Below are 20,040 nucleotides of genomic sequence, written 5' to 3'. Positions count from 1 at the left end.
GTGATTTGTGTCACGGAGGTCCTTCGGGGATGTGTATTGGAGATTTTTGGGGTTGAGTTCCCGATTGACCTGATTCCTATTGCGATGGGTGATGTCTGTGTTATACTGGGCATGGACTGGTTGAGCCGATACGGCGCGGTTATCGATTGCGAGCGTCAGCTGGTGACTATACGAGATCCTAGTGGGGGAGTTCTTTCGGTTTACGGCGAGGGTACACGTTCTGGATCAGCCTTTTGTTCGGCTGCTAGGGCGAGGCAGTGTTTACAGCAGGGCTGTAAGGGTTTTGTGGCGTATGTGATGGATACGCGAGTGATCTCCGAGAGACCGAGTTCGGTGGATGAAGTTCCAGTGGTGCGTGAGTTTCCAGATGTCTTTCCCGAAGAGTTACCAGGTGTGCCTCCCATGAGGCAAGTGGAGTTTGGTATCGATTTGGTTCCAGGAGCCGTGCCTATCGCTAAGGTGCCGTATCGCCTTGCGCCTCCAGAGATGCAAGAGTTACCCTTGCAACTTCAGGAGTTGCTGGGGAAGGGGTTTATTCGGCCGAGTAGCTCGCCGTGGGGAGCACCCATCCTGTTTGTGAAAAAGAAAGATGGCTCGCATCGCATGTGTATTGATTACCGGGAATTGAATAAGCTGACGGTCAAGAACCGTTACCCATTGCCGAGGATTGACGATTTATTCGATCAGTTACAGGGAGCATCTTGGTTCTCCAAGATTGATTTGAGGTCGGGCTATCATCAGGTGAGAGTGCGGGACGAGGACGTCCAGAAGATAGCATTCAGGATGCGTTATGGGCATTATGAGTTTGTGGTGATGCCTTTTGGGCTCACCAATGCCCCGGCTGTGTTCATGGACCTCATGAACAGGGTATGTCGGCCGATGTTGGATCGGTCGGTGATTGTGTTCATTGATGATATTCTGGTATATTCGAGATCTAGAGAGCAACACGAGAAGCATTTGAGGGAGGTTCTTGGAGTTTTGAGATCGGAGAAACTTTATGCAAAGTTTTCCAAGTGCGATTTCTGGTTGCGGGAGGTCCAGTTTCTGGGACATCTCGTTAACCAGAAGGGGATACTGGTCGATCCGGCCAAGGTTGACGCAGTGATGAGGTGGGAGGTGCCAAGGTCACCTTCTGAGATCCGAAGTTTCCTTGGGTTGGCAGGGTATTATCGTAGGTTTATTAAGGATTTCTCCAAGATTGCGGTTCCACTCACCAGATTGACCCGGAAGGGTGTTACATTTTTATGGGGTCCCGAGCAGCAGGCCTCCTTTGAGATGCTTCGCCAGAGGTTGTGTGAAGCTCCGGTATTAGCTCTTCCGGAAGGGATGGAAGGTTTTGTGGTATTCTGTGATGCATCGATTTTAGGACTGGGAGCGGTGCTGATGCAGAAGGGACATGTGATAGCATATGCATCGAAGCAGTTGAAGCCTCACGAGACGAGGTACCCCACACATGATTTGGAGTTGGGGGCAGTGGTGTTCGCCCTCAAGATTTGGCGGCACTACTTGTATGGGGTTCGTTGTACGATTTACACGGACCATAAGAGCTTGAAGTACTTGATGGATCAGCCTAACCTTAATATGCGGCAAAGGAGGTGGTTAGATGTGGTCAAGGATTATGATTGCGAGATCTTGTACCACCCAGGCAAGGCTAATGTGGTAGCCGACGCGTTGAGTCGCAGGGCGGAGAGTACTCCACTGCGAAATGTATGTTTAAGATTGACCGTGATAGCTCCAGTTCTGGACGCCATTCGTGGGGCACAGGCCGAGGCTGTGCGTCCGGAGATGCAGAAGAGAGAGCGGGTCGTTGGGTTGGTTTCTGAGTTTATATCGGATAGTCGAGGGCTTATGACATATCAGGGCCGGATCTGGGTACCGTTTGTGGGCGGTACGCGTACTACATTGATGGAGGAGGCTCATAGATCGAAATTCTCGATCCATCCCGGGGCTACAAAGATGTATTTGGACTTAAGAAAGGAGTATTGGTGGCCTTGTATGAAGTGGGATGTCGCATGGTTTGTCGAGAGGTGTTTGACCTGTCGAAGGGTAAAGGCCGAACACCAGAGACCGCATGGCAAGTTGCAGCCATTGGAGGTTCCCGAGTGGAAATGGGAACAGATCACTATGGATTTCATCACCAAATTGCCGAGGACTGCAGAGGAGTCAATGCAATTTGGGTGATTGTGGATAGGTTGACAAAGAGCGCTCACTTTCTTGCCATCAGTGAGAGTTCTTCGGCGGAGAAGTTGGAGGAGATTTATGTGAGAGAGGTTGTATCTCGGCATGGAGTGCCGATCTCGATTGTTTCAGATCGCGATGTGCGTTTCACTTTCCGTTTCTGGAAGAAATTTCATGAGGAGTTGGGTACTAAGCTGCATTTTAGTACCGCATACCACCCCCAGACCGATGGCCAGAGTGAGCGGACGATTCAGACACTTGAGGACATGCTTCGAGCATGTGTATTGGACTTTGGGGGTAGTTGGGACACGTATTTGCCCTTGGTAGAGTTTTCCTACAATAACAGCCATCATTCGAGCATCGGTATGCCACCCTTTGAGCTGTTGTATGGTAGGAGGTGTCGGACTCCCATATGTTGGGGAGAGGTTGGGCAAAGGGTAATGGGTAGTACAGAGATCGTGAATCAGACGACATAGCAGATACAGCTGGTCAGACAGAGGTTATCGACCGCTCAGAGCCGACAAAAGAGTTATGCGGATAGGCGCCGGTTCGAGCTGGAATTTCAGGTTGGCGACTTCGTTCTCCTGAAGGTTTCTCCTTGGAAAGGAGTGATCCGGTTCAGGAAGAGGGGAAAATTGGGACCCCGGTTTATAGGTCCGTTTCGTGTGATTGCAAGGGTAGGCCGGGTAGCCTATCGGCTGGAGTTACCAGCAGAGTTGGGGTAGATTCACAACACTTTTCATGTATCGCAGTTGAGGAAATGTATAGCCGATGAGTCGGCAGTGGTTCCATTAGAGGATATTCAGGTGGATGCAAGCCTGAATTATGCTGAGAGACCAGTGGCTATTAGGGATCGGAAGATCAAGATTTTGAGGAACAAGGAGGTACCTCTGGTATTGGTTCAGTGGCAACATCGGAGGGGATCAGAAATGACCTCGGAGCCGGAGGGTATGATGCGGGAGCAGCATCCGGAGCTGTTTTAGAGCGAGACTTCGAGGGCGAAGTCTAGTTCTAGTGGGGGAGAGTTGTAACATCCGGATTTTACCAGGTATCTTGTAAATTTAATTTTCTTGAATTGTGAGGGGGACTCGGCGAGTTGGAGCTCAGACTCGCCGAGTAGGGACGCGGATTTGGGCAATGGAGCGGCCTGGACTCGGCGAGTCCAGGATATGGACTCTGCGAGTCTGCGCTGTGTAATGAAACCCTAAATTTCCGGGTTTGAGGCCTATTTAAGGGGCCTTATGGCCGTCATTTGTGCTCACCCAACCCTCAGTGAGAGACCCTTGTGTTCTTGAGCGATTTGTGAAGAGAAAGGAGCATTTCTTGACCTTGTGTGTGTTATTTAGCAAGAAGAAGGAGAGTCTAGGCAAGAGGAAGCAAAGGAGGTTGCTATTTCGTGGAGTTGGAGCTTAGATCATCACTCTAGAGGTATGATCTCGGACTATTTTCTGTTTGGTGAAGCATTATGCAATTTAGGGCTTATGATGGTCATTTATGGGATGATTTGGTGCCCATTGGTTCCCTCCTTGAGTTGAGGATATGGATCTGGACCCATAGAGGTCCAGAGAGCCTCACTCATCAAGCTTTATGTATGACAATGGAGTCCATGACCTTGTGTTGTAGTAAATGAGTCAAAAACATCATATATGGTCATATAGAGGTTGTATGTGCATCAAGATTGTAACTTTACGTGCTAAATGAGCTTGGAGGGACTGGATCTATGGATTAATGGACTGGATCTGACCTTTAGAGCAAGATTGAGTTAGTGCATGGCACGGACTCACCGAGTCCGAAGAACAGACTCGGCGAGTAGCATGAATGTTGCCCGACCACACAGTGAGTGGCCTCGCCGAGTTGGGGAGGGTGGACTCAGTGAGTCAAGGGGGAGTCAGAATGGACCGGTGGATTGAGTCAAACTGGACTCGCCGAGTTGTTTTGAGACTCGGCGAGTTGAGTCGTGGTGGCCCCACAACTCATGCCAGGTGGAACTCGTCGAGTTGAGTGAATGCTCGACGTGTCAAGGGAGGATTCCAGGGAAATTGGTGTACACGCCCAGACTCGCCGAGTCGCCTTGGTACTCACCGAGTCCGGTCAGAGTTGACCGTTGACCGTTGACCAGAGTTGACCAGTGTTGACTCCTTATTGATAGTCAACCTTAGAGATATAAAGTGTTAATTAGAAGCATATAATGTTATAGGAGGATTAGAGCTCGGAGGATCGAGCACGAGGGATTTCCAGGTTTCGTGAGATACCGAGATACGCGAGGTGAGTCTTCTCACTATACTTTACCTTGAGTAGGTAACCAGAGTTATGTGATAGAGTATTTGTATGCTATGTATGTTGTGTGTTGTACTGCATGATTTCTATGTGATTTATGTGGTGCATGTTTATCAGAGCTAGAACCTGAGGGTTCACAGAGTTTGGGTGCACGGACCCACAGAGTTATAGCCTAGAGTGGCTAATATGTGTTATATGTGGTATTTTGGGGAACTCACTAAGCCTTGTGCTTACAGTTTTGATGTTATTTGTTTCAGGTACTAGTGACGACCGCGGGAAGGCGCCGGCTTGATCCGTATACACACACGTTCGGAGCTTGATATTATGATCTTGGGATTTTGTACTGTTTTGTTGGATAATTAAAATGGTTGTTTTTATGAATATCGATGGAATTATGTTTTATAAAAATTGAAAATTTTGTTTGAAATTTTCGGTGTTACAATAGTTACACTTGTTACACTTCGGGAGTGCTCCCTCATAACGCTTGACAGGTGCTGAGGTGGCAGGAGTCATCAATTATTGTTGTCGCATAGCAATCCTTTGAAATCGCTTGCGTTCTAATTGGTCTTGACGTTTCCGTTTCTTGAACTCTGAGTTGTTGTTTTGAGTGTTGGCGACTGTTACTATTTGTTGACTTCCCGGATCGGTACAATGATCGGAATCTTCGACTCCTTTGTCAGCCTTTCTTGCATTGATAGCACTACGGTTTGCAAGGACAACTGTCACGACAGACGTCACAGCAGCTGTAATTGTGGCTTGGAAAGTGACGGCATCCATAGGAACGGCAGGGGTTTCATTGTTCGGCTGACTATTTCCGGATGACGACATGATTATGTAACACGAAAGAAAATGAGTTCGTGAGCTATTATGGTTGAACTTAGATGTAGTCTGATCGTTCATGTAAAGAGTAAGAGTATGTTCTCGAAGGTTTGAGCAACATCCCTATGATGCAGTCCTAGTAAAGAGTAGAAGTAAGTTCGTAAATGCTCTCCAAAAGTTTGTCGTTCAAGCCGAGGTACTATAGGTTGGTGGATAATATGATCCAACCACTGAAAGAGACTTGGAAATGTCTTCGAAGTTAAATTACTATAGTCCAAAGACTTGACTAAAGCAAGTTTTAGATAGACTCCAATGAAAATATGATGAGAGTATTTGAACAAAGAGTGACACATAAGTTAGCCGACTGCCAGTATCATCGATGTTTAAGATGTAATAAGTTCGGGAAAATTGCCCCTGTAGTAGGTCTTACATCACATCTGGAGTAGAAAAGTCTTTGACAACATAAATACCTAACTAAAAGTACTTACAGTACAAGGTAGTCACATAGAAAAGTGCTACACAGAACATGGACAGGAACACAGTTCTTTAAAACAAAGAAGGAAAGTAAAGTATCTCCTACTAGAGACGGTCACCCCTATGGTGAAGCCTTAGTTTAGCTAGTTGACGTTTCATATCAAGTAGGTATCTTTCGTACACCCTCTGATGCACTCAGAGCTCTATGACTTCGGCTCGAGTTTCATCTAGGGCTTGCAGCAGGGTTTCATGGTTTCTCTCATATCTCTCGTGAGTGTGTTCAAGGTAATTGGTGCGGATGATATGCATTCCTACATTGGCATCAACCTATATGATACGCTAGAGAGTCGTCCTGCCCTGAATTTTGTTTCGGGCAACTCTACGGATCAGGATTAGTAGAACTCTGTCTGCCGAGCTCCCTTCGCTTACGTTGTAGAAGCTTCGATCTCCATTAAGCGACATAGGCTGATCTTGATCTTCGCTCCATGTTTCCAAGCATTCTACCCAAGGAGGCATCGGGCCATGAAAAGCCGGACGAGGGTTAGGATTTGGAATGGGAGCTACTGGGGGTAGGTTCTCAACCTTGGGTTCGGAGTTATCATTATCCGAAAGGTCTTTAACATGGTGATCATTCAAAGGGATTGGATGATCATTCTCGGGTTCTTCTCTAAACCATCCAGCATTGCCTTCATTCGGAAGGTACGGGTTGCCGTGGGGATGGAGTCCAACCATGTTATCTACGCGAGAATTGGGGTAAGGAAATAATTATTAGACGAACTATCTAGATAATTATTAGAAAATATTCATTGGTTACATCACTATTTGTAAAGTGCATACCAGTCATATGTAATCAAAACATGACAGGCCTTTGAATAAGTGACCTTAACTCCAAATTCACAAGGAACCGGGGTAATGCAAAAATTTCACAGATTCTAAGTCTATAAGATCCTAGTTACATATAAACTTAGTGTATCCACTTAGCAACTATCAACTTAGTAATGAAGATCCTTTTTAGTTCTCAAGTAAGTAATTATAGTAACACAAAACACCACTATGGTATTTTAGACCTAGGTTTTGTTATAATGTTCTCATTGTAGTAGTGTTGGTAAGTTTTTAGACTTGTTGACACATCACAACCATTCTTGGGCATGTGCTAATCACTCCTCGGACCAGCATAGTTGATCAGGCTATGCCACTCCCAAGACTGGCCATACATCCCTGAGCTTACCTGTGATATTCAACAATCGTAATACTTTTGTTCTTGTCATTGTGACATGGATTTTAGTATGAATGCAGGCACGTATACTTTGTTAAATATTTTATTATTTAAAATTATAAACTCTTGGTCAAAGTATTTTTAATACCATTGTATTTATAGTTAGTATATCTTTTATGGGTTGATATACTCAATTCACTATAAACAATGCTCTGATACCAATCTGTCACACCCTAAAACCGAGAACGGCGGAAACGTTCGGGGGTGGAGGACATCATGTAATGTTCACAACAATGTAAAGTAGTAAACAAGCAACAACATCATCCATTGCATTAATAGTATAATTTTTAATTACAAGTGTGTTCTTTCATAGTATAAGACAACATAATGAATAATCGAAATAAAAGAGGAGTCGTGATTTCTCTGTATTCACAAAACCTGGTCGTCGTACCTGTCTATTTGTGACCTGAAAATACAATTTATTTTGAAAGCGAGTATCAGTAATAAAGTTGGTGAATTCATAAGTATTAATGTGTCTTTGATTTGTAAAACTCGAAAGTAAAGACTTGTAAACATTTGGAGAAAATTTTGTATAAGTATGAACTGTTTGAAAGTAGTTGAAAATGTTTGAACACCCTAGCAAATCCCTATGATTCCTATTAGTATAAAAAGTAGTCTTCTACCAAGACCTAACTGTTTTGAAAGTATCCTTCTACTAAGACCCGACTGTTTTGAAAGTAGCCTACTACCAAGACTAGACTGTTTTGAAAGTAGCCTTATACCAAGACTAGAATGTACGCCTATTGATATTATTTTCTACCTCATTGATTATGTGAATGTGGCACATGGTAAAGGTATTAATAATATATTACCTGGATTTTTAATCCGTTTGCAATTGTCGTATGCAAAGTGTAAGTAGTGTAGTATTTGTAATAAATGACTACTTTGTACTAATTTGCCTTAATTGAGGGTTAAGGTATAATGTGATGGCTAGAACCCGTACTATACGCTCTCTATCAGGGGATTCTAGGAACCAAACACGAACCTGCATTTCTACAAGCCGTGAACATCCACATTACTATGATCATGTATACCCAATATAATAATCACAATGCAGAGTGATTCATTGGTATACTTAGATCCTGAACTTGTTCCATGCTATAGCACCTTGTTATGTTAGCTCTGTTATCGTGTATCATAAGTGTTATCGTGTAGGCGTATCTATGAAAGTGTATTCATGTGAACGTATTCATGTAAGCGTATCTATGTAAATGTATTCATGTAAGTGTATCTATGTAAACGTATCTATGTAAGCATATTCATGTAAGCGTATTCATGTAAACATGTAATGTATTAGTATAGACTCATGAATGAACTGACTCTTGTGTGATTCCTTGTACTTGGAATGGTAAATAGTATCTCCTAACTAGACCTATTATAGTTACTAGTGACGTACGAGTATAACTGGGAGTACACGTTTGCTACCCAAAGGTACTGAACTGACTCAGGGAACCTTTATACCTATATATGTATACATGATATATAATTAATATTTAGACGACATTCAGACGAGCAACCGATGCCTTAAGGCCACATCCCAACGAGGAAAAGAAAATAAAGCGAGCTAGTCGTTGTAAGTCCTTTAAATATTATTTATATAACTATACATTTCCAGGCATGCATTTTTCAATATGAAAGCATAAAAGAAGTTTTGTAAAACCTTTGAAAAGTTTAATACTAAGAAACGATGACTTGATGTCAGCTTATAAAATGATTTGAAAGTATTTTGTTTGATAAGACAGTTTAAGTATAAGGAAAACATTTGTTTGAAAACGCATTTGGGACAAAGTTTGAAAGGAAACTTATAGTACGTAACACAGTTTGATAAAGAGTTTTAAACATGTAAAAACGTTTAAGAAAATCATTTGAAGAAATCTGTTTGGTAAAACAGTTAACGTATAGTAAATCCATTTGCATGCTAGTTATTAATCACATGTGATTGATATAATAACTAAACATGATTCAACTTGTATTCCCCCCATAAAGCATTTATAAACATTTAAAAACATTTAAAAGGTTAATTATGGGGTATGAACTCACCTGCAGTGAGTGGATCGGATGGGTGTGTCGGACAAGTGTTCGGTGCAAGTGAAGACTTAAACACACACAATGATCCTAATAACATATGAAGACATATGTATGTATAATTAGTGATTATAGCACTAATTAGACATGTATAAACATCCTAATGTGAGGAAAACACTTTGTTGAAAGTGTTAGGAGGCTATTGGGTTGCAACAAAGGAGTGCAAGGCCTTGTACATAAGTTTTTGGTCAATGGACCATGTCTTAAGGAGTTTGCGGCCTAGGGGAGTTTACTCCTGGCTGTAAAATGTCAATTGGGTCACCAAATGAGGCTCAAAACTATTATAACTTAAGTGGTTAAGTGTTCCAAGTCTTAAACAAGAGGTTGGGTGGGTTTAAGGTCCATGAATGGCCTTGTATGGTGTTTAGGGCCTGGTTACCACTTCCCCATGAGTTTACGGTTGTAAAATCATGGTATGGAGTACCAAATCGTGTAATGAAGTCCTTAGTTCATTGTTGTAAGGTTCTATGCTAAGTTTGAATGCTCACTAAGGGGTTAGGGTGTCATTTGCACCCTTAGAATGGGTTTACGGCCCAAAAACATGTCTTGGCCGTAAACTCCTTGAATCCTTTGATTCCTTATGTTTTCTAAGCCTTAAACATTATAAAACTAGTGTACAATGAGTTAGGACCAGAGTACTTACGATCTAGGAGCTTGAATGGTCGGTTTTGGACAAGAACACTAGTGTGTTTTCTTGGTGTTCTTGGTGAAACTTGAAGATCTACAAAATGGAATTATTTCACGGATGAAATCATGTAAGATTACTAGTTAATGTAAGATATCAACTAGCTAAGACAATAAACTTATGAGATTTGAAGATTGGGGACGAAAGTCGGGATGATACTTGAGAAGATTTGGGCAAAGAGGAGGAAAGGAATGAACGAAGTGGCTAGAACTTGACCTTATGGGAGGAGTTTACGGCCCACATGGAGTTTACGGCCGTAAACTCCCATGTGGTGGTCGTGAACTCCTAGTCAAGATGTTCCAGACATGTTCTTTGAGCTATAGATTCAGTAGATAAACCCCGACACTTATTCCTTAAGTGCACAAGGCTCAGAACGCTCAAATACACTCCTAATTGTGCTAAAAGATAACATCAATGAGTTTGACTTTTAATGAAGTGTTAGACTGAACTGGATGGTAAATTTCGGGTTGTCACACAATTCCATAGTATCACTTTAATACATTGTGGAACATATATCTATAATTCATTTCCATCCACTTTATCAGATTTAACTGCAAATTGTGAATATAGTTACTGCCTTGAATTAGATTACAAGTTTTTTCCTTGATGTTTGGTATATTTATGAATCGTGTTTTCATTAAAATGCGAAAATCAAGTCAACCACCCTCCATCCCATGCAAAGCATGGGCATCCTTCTAGTTTCATTTAAAATAATATATTTATTTAGTAATATTTCGAGGTAACTATTTCTAAGCATTGAATCTGGAACTGCGGATGACATAGGTCGTGTTCGACACATAACGTTTGAGAGCGTTTAAGAGCTTCCAACTTGTAGTGCTTGACAAAACGCTCTGTTTTGAACAGAAAGCCTTATTTAACACTACAAGCTTCTAGTGTTTAGTTTAAACAAAACGCTTCAAATCCAAATGCTACTTCATGTAGTGTTTAACAAAACTCTATCAGCTAGAAGCTACCCGCTACTAGTTATTTTTGCTGAACACAATCGTAGTTATTGAAGCTACATTGAAAGGAAACAAGTATAGGATAATGTAGATTTCAAGCTATTTATTATTTTTATTAATATTGGTTTTATTAATCGGATGTGACCTTTTGATTAGCTCTTATTTTTTTGTAATGTAAAGGTTTAGATTTGAAGAATATTTTAGCTATTGTATTGTAATTTTTTTTGTTTAATGGAAGATGATGTTTACATATACTAGAAGTGTGTTGAAAGTTTATTATGTTTAATTTATTGTTTTAAAACATAAAAAAAATAATAGTCTCAAATTGCACTAATGGATGTTTTTCATCATACATGTTATCAAATAAAAGAATGTCACATTGAAATGTAATAATTGAACTTACCATTAAGTACAAAAAAGTATGGTAAATATAATACAAAAATTCATTTGAGGTGTAACACACTAACACTAACCAAAAGCAATGGAAAATATATCATACTGTATCTTAACAACCTCACCCATTATATATATAGAAAAAAAACATTATTTTTGGTCCCTGTGATTTTTCCAGATCCGAAGTTTCGTCTCAAGGTTCAAAATTTTCACTGATGGTCCCTGTGCTTTCAAAACATTTGATGTTTGGTCCTTATGCCTCCCTCCGTAAGCTTTCTACCGTTAAGTAAATGACATTTTTATCATTTCACTTCCATAGGGGACCATTTATTAGGTTCTCCTTCTCATGTGTATATATATATATATATATATATATATATATATATATATATATAATTATTTAATATACAAAGGTCGTCCTCCATATCCCCTCTCTTTTTGTGGTAAACCCCAAAGAAACACACACAACACACCATTTCCCTACCATAACACTTCAAGTCTATTTTCATCATCTTCAACATCTTCATCTTTCAAGCACATCACACAAACCACTTCCATACACCACCTTTCAACCACCAAATGGACCACCATCTCCACCCTTGTTCTTTATCTCACCATCACACACACACCATCAGATCCTAAGAGGCCTTCATAATCAGAACTCATGGCTATTTAGCGCTAGAATATCCTATATACAAGGAAACTGACGAAATTTGTCTTGTTTAGATTCGTGTGGTTTCTTGTTGTGTTTGACTCTTGGACCCAATCAAGCTCTCTAAGAAACCATTACGATGAACAGATTCAAGTTCATTGCCACTTACCCGTCTCCTACCCTTGGAATTTTGCTTTCTTTTCTCTCGAATTAGGTTAGACCAGGGGAAATGGCTGGTGAAGATGATCCATGAGGAAAGAAAAGCTTATGGATCGTATGTAATGGTGGTTTTTAGGGACAATAACGCTCGAAATTCCAGCAAGCGACATCATTTAATAGCGGAGGAAATGACTAATAGTTGTAACAGGATGGAAGAAAAACGACCCTCATTTTGGGTCCTCGATCTTGTACACACACTGTGTGTTTCGATTATAAATTAGGGTAAGATCTAATTCTTGTAAATAGTTGGCTTAGTTTATGCAAATAAAGTGACTTTGACTCTAGGTAGAGTGGGTAGGTGGTGTTTGGTTGTAAAAGTTTCTTCTTGTTCACTTTTTCTTGTTTTGATTTTTCAAATTTAGGTTTAGTACTTGTTCTTCTTTTGATTTTTCTTGTTTATCGAGTGATGCAAATGTGACTGATCATCAAATATGCTTTGAAAAGAAGATGCAATATTTTTCGTCAAATGATATGTTTTTAAACTCAAGAAATCAAGGAAAAAATTTCAGTATGTGGAATGTTGGTGAATCGACTTCAAAATATGTTTCTTCCTAAAACCACAGTCAACTTAGAGTAGATCGTGGGTGGTCTTCTTTGATGAAATATTGTGCGTAATCACCATTAATTTTTCTTTGTAATGTTAAGATGGATCATCACACCATTTTAACGGCAAAGAAAAAAATACCCTACATCTAAGGTACAAATTTGAGTGTGTGTGTGTGTGTTTATGAGGAAGAAGATGAGAGAGAGAGAGAGGGTGGGACCTTTTTATACTAAATAACTATATTATTTTATTTAAATAAGAGAAAATCTCATAAATGGTCTATGGGTAGTGAAATGACGAAAACACCCTTCACTTAACGGAAGAAAACTGACGGGGTGAGGCATAAGGACCAAACACCAAATGTTTTGAAAGCATAGTAAAGAGGGTATCGTCAGAGGATAACCCATCATATCCCCTTACGAAGGGACTGAGTACGGTTAAGCACTTGCAGCATACCAGGAGTATTGGGCTGAAGGATGATATTAGTTTTAATGATTAGATAGCTTTTAGAAACTTGTAATTGATAAATTTTAATTTACGTTTAATGATTAAATAATGGAGTTTTATTTATAAGTAAAGTTTCTGCCTTGTATTGACTATTTACTATTGTTTCACTTTGCATGCTTTGACTTCCTAAATAAAAAGTTTATTTAAACTATCCACAGTCGATCATAAATTGGAAGTAATTATGAAAGAAGGCTGTCATGAATTGGCTTGTAGACTGTCTAAGCATTTAGACATGGAAAATGTTTGTTTCAAGGTTCATGAGTGCTCCTGAAATAAGATTTGAGTATTGGATTAAACCCACACTCAAATAAATCACTTCATGAGTGATTGTGAGACGATAATATCTTATAGTCTTTAAACATAGATATATGAGTTGTTGTTTACAAGTTGGTTGTGCATTGATAATACGTAAACGCATCAGTAATATCCCTTCATGATCTTGGGATGATTATTCCATGTACAATTAGAAAAACCTAGATCCAAAGCTTTAAGGTTTGCATGTGCACCATAGGATTGATGTTTTGCCCATAACCCAACAAAATATCCCTTCAAGACCTTAGGAGACAGGACCTCTCATACTAGGAGTTGCCCCATCTATGAAAATGGGAGCCTGTGTGGATATGAGGTTCCTTGTTTGGCATTCTAAAGATGGTCCAATCTCAAAATTCGGTATCTTTGTTTGTAGGATTAAAGATGAAGTTGATGTAGTTTCCACGGGTCTTCTCAAACCTGAGCCCAACACTTCCATTAGGTTGAATATGATATTGTTAGTTTCATTTTGCTCAGTCAAATGTCAATCCATTCCGATCAGCATGACTATGATCTCATTTTTCAAGACCATAATTAGTATTTATTGAGTTGCACTTCCTGAGTATTGGAATGGCGAGGATGTTTGGATTATCTTTCTTGGGATATCAACAGTCCTTCTTTGTAAGGTGGCTATAGGAGGTGGGGGAAGGCTCAGACCAATTAATATGGATGGATTGATGGAATAGTGCTAGAAGTGGATTTTGGTGTGTATATATATATATATATATATATATATATATATATATATATATATATATATATATATATATATATATATATATTGGTGCAAATACGTGTAAGTGATTGGAAATCTGAAAAAAGCTTTTTGAGTAACTTTAAAGATAAAAATGTAATAACACGACTAGTCTCCTAGATGGCGCCAAATTTTTTTGGTCAAAAATTAACAACTAATTTCATAACCAAATTAGTAAGTGTGGTGTGATGTTTGAAATAAAATGTTCAAAACGAGAGTGCAAAAGATCTCAAAATATGTCGAAGATCTTGGTTGTGTCCAGATCCTAGGAAGTAAATAGTTATCTTTACTATGATTTTGATGGAATCAATTCATTTCAAATGTAACAAGTGTATTTAGAATGGTTGGGACAAAAATAGTGTTTTAAAGATTAATAAGTGCTTTTGAACAACAGAATAACAAGATACTCAAAAACATATATACATATACCACATAATATCTCAATAAGTTGATGTGAGAACTTAATAACATTCAAAAAATTATGCAATAAATATTTTAATCAATCAAACGATAAAAGCATGAACACAGTGGTGTATAAGGAAAGCCCTTAATTCTTGTGGATGTCCAGCATAAAGCCTTGGGATGTGATAAGCTCACCTGCCTTAAAACTTATATTAAACTATATATAAATGTTACAAGTGCTACCGTTGTCGCCACCGAAGCAATTTCCATCATCATTGATGTAGGACCATCAGGTGGGGGTCGATGTTGTATCATGAGTTCAATAACCCCAAACCCCTAGAGTTTTACGTTGTTAAGGACCCGATTGTTTCTATAAGATAGATCTCGAATCTTGAGGGATGTTTTGATATGCGTGATTTTCCTGATAACCTAAAGTTCAGGTACGCAGATAATCTTCTTTGTTAGGGGAGAAGGGTTGGTGGGACTTGACCTCTAAGGCCCTTTCACCTTTCGAGCGGAATGCAATCACCTAGGATTAGTTTACAAAGATGTTCAGAGCTGAGTATGTACCGTTAGTGGATATCGAGCACCTAGCTCAAGAGTCTCGATACTTGAGTATTCTCAAGAATGCGATTACAGAGTTTGTGGAGAACACCCAATATTGGAACTTAGCAGAGCTGTAGTTGCATTCTAAGAAGAGAGAGATAAAGTTGGAGACCGAGAGGAAAGAGAAGAGGATAACCCGAGTTTAAACTTAGCCTACAACTAAGTGCTTCAAGCTCACTGATCCTAGACCTAGAGGTCAAAAGGGACGTACTTGCAACAAGTGTAAGAAGGTTCAAGAGGGTCCTTATCAGATAGGGTCCGGATGTTACAAGTGTGGAAAAGAAGGTCATTTTGCAAATAACTGTCCTTAGGATATCCGAGTTTGCTTGCAACCAAAGAGTTCATGTGAAGGTAGATTGTCCACTATACTAGTGCATACTCTAGCTCCTGCAACATTGTAGATCATTGACAGCCACTAGGGGAAAGTTAAGAGCCCAAAGCCATGGATTGGTCCTATCAGCCGACAATAGAGGAGGCTAAGGAAGTTCCTGGTGTTGTTACTACTATGTCCCTATATATATTTCTGTCAAAATTTATTTACTGCATGCTTATGTTTAGGTACGTTTCTAATAAACTCGTTTCATGCTTTAGTGCTTCTTGACTTGGGGGTGAGTCAGTCTTTTGCATCGACTTCTTTTAGTAGAATTTTTCATGTTGTTCCTCGAGCATTGGATTTCCGATTGGAGTTTTCCATCGCCGGTGATCTTACGATTTTAGCTTTGAGTGTTTATCGTGGTTGCGTGTTATAGATTTTTTGTATGGAGTTTCCAATTGACCTCGTTACCATTCCAATGGGTGATATTTGAGTGATCGTGGATACATATTGGTTGAGCGAGTCTGGGGCTATGATTGATTGTGAGTGGTAGTTAGCGATGGTTCGTACCCCAAGTGGGGGAGAACTGACCTTCTACGGTGAGGGTATCGAAGTTGGTTCAGGTTTTTGCTTTACTGCTAGAGCACATGGTTATTAAGGGTATCTGGCTTATGTGTTTGACCATGTGGAAGAAAACAAGAGATTTTTTTCTGATGTGGTTGTGGTTTGCGAGCTTCTAGATTTATTTTAAGATGATTTACCTGGTGTGCCTCCAGAGAGACAAGTTAAGTTAAGGATTGATCTGATCCCAGGTACGGGCATGATTTCCAAGGTGTCATACCGCCTTTCACCGCTTGAGATAAAGTAGTTATCCTTATAGCTTCCAGACCTATTAGGTAAGGTGTTTATCCGATCGAGTAGTTCACCATGGGGAGCTTCGATCCTTTTTTTTAGTAAGAAGGATTGTTCGTATCATATGTGCATAGACTACAGGGACTTGAACATGCTGACTGTTAAGAACCATTATCCACTTTCAAGGATTGATGACCTTTTTAATTTGCTTTAGGGTGCATCTTGGTTTTACAAGAGCGTTTAGAGGTCAGGATACCATCAAGAGAGGGTTAGAGATGAGGATGTGCAGAATACGACCTTCCAGACTCATTATGGTGTCATTATGCGTTTGTGGTGATGCCATTTGGGTTGTCCAATGCACTGGCAATGTTCATGGATTCTATGAACCGGGTATGTAAACCGATTCTTGACTAATTTGTAATCACATGCATTGATGATATCTTGGTCTACTCTAAGACTAAGGAACAACATGTAGATCATATGCGGGAAGTCCTTGAGGTTTTTAGGAAGGGGATATTGTATCTCAAGTTATATAAATATGAGTTTTGGTTACATGAGGTTCAATTTTTGGTTCACCTCATCAACCAGAATTGTATTTTGGTTAATCCAGCCAAGATCAAGGCAGTGATGAAGTGGGAGCTTCCAAAGACTACATTTGAGATTCCCAGTTTCCTTGGGTTAGCAGGTTATCATTAGAGATTTATTCAGGAGTTCTCCAAGTTTGGAATTCTCTTTACCCATATCACAAGGAAGAGTGTTTCTTTTCAGTAGGGGCTTGAGCATCACAACATTTGAGACTTTCAGACAGAAGTTATGTGAGGCACCAGTTTTGACCCTTCCTGAGGATGTTTCTAACTTTTTGGTTTATTCTGATGCTTCAATCATAGGGTTGGGTGTCGTGCTCTTGAAGCGAGGTCGGGTGATTGCTTTTGCTTCTAGATATCTTAAGTCTCACAAGGCTAATTATCCAACTAATGATTTGGATTTCGGGGAAGTGGTTTTCCCATCAATATTTGGCGACATTACATGTATGTGATTCCTTGTACCATCTACATGGTTAGATAGCTTGATGTAGTTAAGGACTATGATTGTGAGATTATGTATCATCTGGGTACATCTAAATCTACATGGTTCGTTGAGTCGTAACACTATCAGGTGAAGGACTAAGAGGAAACCCTAGCTGATTTTTAGAGCCTTCCTACCTCTCTCATATTCTTCCAATTGCTACTTGGTGTTTGTGACTAACAAGAGGTGAAACAATTGACGCACTAAGCTCTTGAAGGTCAATATCTACAAGCTACGAGAAAAGGTATTATTCCAACAATGTTTTATGTAACAAATCTCGAAAATCGTATGCTATTTAGGGTACACTCTTTGGATGATTAGAATTGCCTGTATAACTTAAGAAAAAACTGGATCCAAAGCATTAGGGTTGCATGTACACCATAGGAATGATGTAGTGCTCAAAACTCATATGTTGGACCTTAGGAGTCTAGGGCTTTATTGGGCCATCAAAATTCTATTTTCGGACAGATGCTATTTTTATTGTACTCTTTTGGTTGAAGGCCCGTGAAGGGATTTGGGCCCAATTTGGAAAATTGGGCCATATTTGGGCTTTCGGTGATTATTTCGGATTTTTGGTCTCTTGGACAGTTGGCTTGAGCCTTGGACTTGGGCCAAGTTAGGGAAAGGGTAAAAAAGTTCTTTTACCCTATTTTGGACTCTTAGTGTGAGTCGGGATCCAATTATTAGTTGGATGTTATTTTGTGATTATAGCGCGAGGATTTTAGCAGGCCAACAATCAGAGATTTATCTTTGAGATTCAGCAGTCTGAGGTGAGTTTCCCCGCTGTGTTTAGCAGGTGATAGGCACCAATGCCGGCACTTGATATTATGATAGGATGTTATATGTATGCGTGACTCTTACTTCTGTCATGTGTTGATATGTATATTGAGCAAGGCATGATGACTATATTGTATGTTATTATTTTTGTGATTATCACATGCTTTAGCATGATTTTATGTTTATATGTTTATTATGTGTAGCGGGTGGGTCCTGATGTCAGGCGGGGCCTAAAGAATGACAAATCTGTAATTCGAGCGAGGCTCGATGCCGGGCGGGATCCGAGGCCAGGTGGGACTTGGTGTGGGGCGAGGCCCGATGTGGGGTGTGGGCCCTAATATGTGTTTATTTATGTATGGAATGGGGTATTTTGAGGGAACTCACTAAGATTTAGGACATGTTCGGCATAGAGAATTTGGGAACTTCTAGCTTCAAGCGTTTCACAAAACGCTTCGTTTTGAACAAAAACTCTTGTTTGACACTACAAGCTTGGAGCGTTTAGTTTAAACAAAACGCTCCAAATACAAATGCTACTTCATGTAGCGTTTAACAAAATGCTACAAGTAACAAGCTACCCGCTAACAACTAATTTTTCCGAACATGCCCTTAGGCTTACAGTTTTCAGTTTATGTTTCAGGTACTTTAGGATCGAAAAGGAAGAGCCCGGGATGATTGCAGAGCATACACCACCTTTTTTCCGTATTTTGAGATTTTCTGTGATATGATATGATATAGTGACATACTTGTTGGTTTTTTAGTATTCTAACACTCCTATGGTGTACATGCAACCCTAAATACCTTGGATCTATGTTTTCTCTATTATACATGCAAATATCAATTTCCAAGGTATTGTTCTAAGTAGCACAATATAATGTATGCATAATATAAATTCTAGTAGAATTACATACTTCTTGTTTGGTGCTTGATTCCATGGAGCTCAAGAGCCTAGTGCCCCAAGTGTGACATCTCAAATGGTTCAAACAACATCATGAACAATTGGAATAACTTGAGAAAAAGTAGAACACTTCTAAAATCGGGTTTCCCTCCCTAGTTTCACTAGTGGCTGATTTCTTCAATAATAAGATCATTATATAGTTAGTCAGAATTAGGGTAAACCCTAATTGTCTCGGCTTTCCATTTCCTTGGATCCATGAGTTACCAATGCGTTTTCGTGCAATCAATGTATAACCAACTCATAGTCAACAACTCATATCTCTAGGTTTGAAGAATATAAGATATTATCATCTCACGATTCACTCGTGATAAAATCAATGAAGTGAATCCAAATGAGCATGGGTTGAATCCAATACTTAGAACTTATGAGCACTCATGAATGTTAAAGCAACCATTTCTATTTCTAATGCACATTAGACAAATCTTATAAGATGGATTCATGACAATCTTGATTCGTATCTACTTTCAACATATGACCGACTGTGGATGGTTTGAATAAGTTAGTCATTCGGTAAGAATGTCCTAGTTGTTCTGGAAGTAAAAACATGCAATGTGAAACACAAAAATAATACTAATCTTGTATGGCCTCAACACTTTGAGTGTAAAAAAAGACATTTATCTAAGCACCATATGGATTACTCATTATTCATGTTTCGATTAATCAACTTAATACTTGAATTAAAATAGTAGTGATGCCATGCTCCAAGCATGCACACTATGCTTGTCTAAACAATAGTTATGCCATACTCCAAGTATGCACACTATGTTTATACATGGTCCTCTCTTTGTGAAACAGATCTATTGACATTATTTCAATGATTCTCATTTCACAATCCCAATCCTTTAATCTTGTTAGATTCTAAATTTATATGCAATGATCCTCTTGTAATGACTATGCCCAAAAGTCACAAAGACTTGGCAACAGACATTACAAAGT

This window comes from Lactuca saligna, chromosome 9 (assembly GCF_052625555.1).
Source record: "Lactuca saligna cultivar CGN05327 chromosome 9, ASM5262555v1, whole genome shotgun sequence".
NCBI lineage: Eukaryota > Viridiplantae > Streptophyta > Magnoliopsida > Asterales > Asteraceae > Lactuca > Lactuca saligna.
Note: the sequence above shows the minus strand (reverse complement) of the source record.